A 2,500-nucleotide genomic window follows, 5' to 3' on the forward strand; every position below is an offset into this window, starting at 1 on the left:
GTCTGAAATGGGGACACTTTTTTCAAACGGTCACAAAATCTTCTCTACTTCGAGTTTTTAGCTGAATTTTTTTGTGCATGCCAACAAAAATAGAAGGATCATGCCTACAAAATTTGGTGCCAAAAATCCTTATAAAAAAATTTTAAAAAATCCCGAACCGCAAAAAGTTTCGAAAATCGTGAAAAATAGAAAACGAGTCATCTTCCAACGAAACTTCACGTGAAGGCTTAGGGGACCATTGTATGAATTTACAAGCCATAAAAATGGCATTGGCACGACAGAAATTTGAAGATGTGCCTAAACCCACCAGGGCCCAGCGTGTGCCGATGGTGGTCGAGGCAACCGCCCGCACCAGGGCCCAGCGTGTGCCGATGGTGCTCGAGGCAACCTGTCGCACCAGGGCCCAGCGTGTGCCGATGGTGATCGAGGCAACCTGCCGCACCAGGGCCCAGCGTGTGTCCATGGTGGTCGAGGCAAGCGCCCGCACCAGCGCCCAGCGTGTGCCGATGGTGCTCGAGGCAAGCGCCCGCACCAGGGCCCAGCGTGTGCCGATGGTGCTCGAGGCAAGCGCCCGCACCAGGGCCCAGCGTGTGCCGATGGTGGTCGAGGCAACCGCCCGCACCAGGGCCGATAGTGTGCCGATGGTGCTCGAGGCAACCTGTCGCACCAGGGCCCAGCGTGTGCCGATGGTGATCGAGGCAACCTGCCGCACCAGGGCCCAGCGTGTGTCCATGGTGGTCGAGGCAAGCGCCCGCACCAGCGCCCAGCGTGTGCCGATGGTGCTCGAGGCAACCTGCCGCACCAGGGCCCAGCGTGTGCCGATGGTGCTCGAGGCAACCTGCCGCACCAGGGCCCAGCGTGTGCCGATGGTGCTCGAGGCAACCTGCCGCACCAGGGCCCAGCGTGTGCCGATGGTGCTCGAGGCAACCGACCGCACCAGGGCGGAGCGTGTGCCGATGGTGGTCGAGGCAGGCGCCCGCACCAGGGCCCAGCGTGTGCCGATGGTGCTCGTGGCAACCGACCGCACCAGGGCCGACCGTGTGCCGATGGTGCTCGAGGCAAGCGGCCGCACCAGGGCCCAGCGTGTGCCGATGGTGGTCGAGGCAACCGCCCGCACCAGGGCCCAGCGTGTGCCGATGGTGCTCGAGGCAAGCGCCCGCACCAGGGCCGAGCGTGTGCCGATGGTGGTCGAGGCAAGCGCCCGCACCAGGGCCCAGCGTGTGCCGATGGTGCTCGAGGCAACCGACCGCACCAGGGCGGAGCGTGTGCCGATGGTGGTCGAGGCAAGCGCCCGCACCAGGGCCCAGCGTGTGCCGATGGTGGGCGAGGCAACCTGCCGCACCAGGGCCCAGCGTGTGCCGATGGTGATCGAGGCAACCGACCGCACCAGGGCCGAGCGTGTGCCGATGGTGCTCGAGGCAAGCTGCCGCACCAGGGCCCAGCGTGTGCCGATGGTGCTCGAGGCAACCTGCCGCACCAGGGCCCAGCGTGTGCCGATGGTGCTCGAGGCAACCTGCCGCACCAGGGCCCAGCGTGTGCCGATGGTGGTCGAGGCAACCTGCCGCACCAGGGCCCAGCGTGTGCCGATGGTGGTCGAGGCAACCTGCCGCACCAGGGCCCAGCGTGGGCCCAGCGTGTGCCGATGGTGGTCGAGGCAACCTGCCGCACCAGGGCCCAGCGTGTGCCGATGGTGCTCGAGGCAACCGACCGCACCAGGGCGGAGCGTGTGCCGATGGTGGTCGAGGCAAGCGCCCGCACCAGGGCCCAGCGTGTGCCGATGGTGGTCGAGGCAACCTGCCGCACCAGGGCCCAGCGTGTGCCGATGGTGCTCGAGGCAACCGACCGCACCAGGGCCGAGCGTGTGCCGATGGTGCTCGAGGCAAGCTGCCGCACCAGGGCCCAGTGTGTGCCGATGGTGCTCGAGGCAACCGCCCGCACCAAGGCCCAGCGTGTGCCGATGGTGATCGAGGCAACCGACCGCACCAGGGCCCAGCGTGTGCCGATGGTGGTCGAGGCAACCTGCCGCACCAGGGCCCAGCGTGTGCCGATGGTGGTCGAGGCAACCTGCCGCACCAGGGCCCAGCGTGTGCCGATGGTGGTCGAGGCAACCTGCCGCACCAGGGCCCAGCGTGTGCCGATGGTGGTCGAGGCAAGTGCCCGCACCAGGGCCCAGCATGTGCCGATGGTGCTCGAGGCAACCGACCGCACCAGGGCCCAGCGTGTGCCGATGGTGCTCGAGGCAACCTGCCGCACCAGGGCCCAGCGTGTGCCGATGGTGGTCGAGGCAACCTGTCGCACAGGGCCCAGCTTTTGCCGATGGTGATCGAGGCAACCGGCCGCTCCAGGGCCCAGCGTGTGCCGATGGTTATCGGGGCAACCGGCCGCACCAGGGCCCAGGGTCTGCCGATGGTGCTCGAGGCAACCGCCCGCACCAAGGCTCAGCATGTGCCGCTGGTGATCGAGGCAACAACCCACACCAGGGCCCAGCTTGTGCCGATGG

The sequence above is a fragment of the Durio zibethinus genome, unplaced genomic scaffold (assembly GCF_047325235.1).
Source record: "Durio zibethinus cultivar Kanyao isolate XHJ-2024 unplaced genomic scaffold, ASM4732523v1 HiC_scaffold_3, whole genome shotgun sequence".
Classification (NCBI taxonomy): domain Eukaryota; kingdom Viridiplantae; phylum Streptophyta; class Magnoliopsida; order Malvales; family Malvaceae; genus Durio; species Durio zibethinus.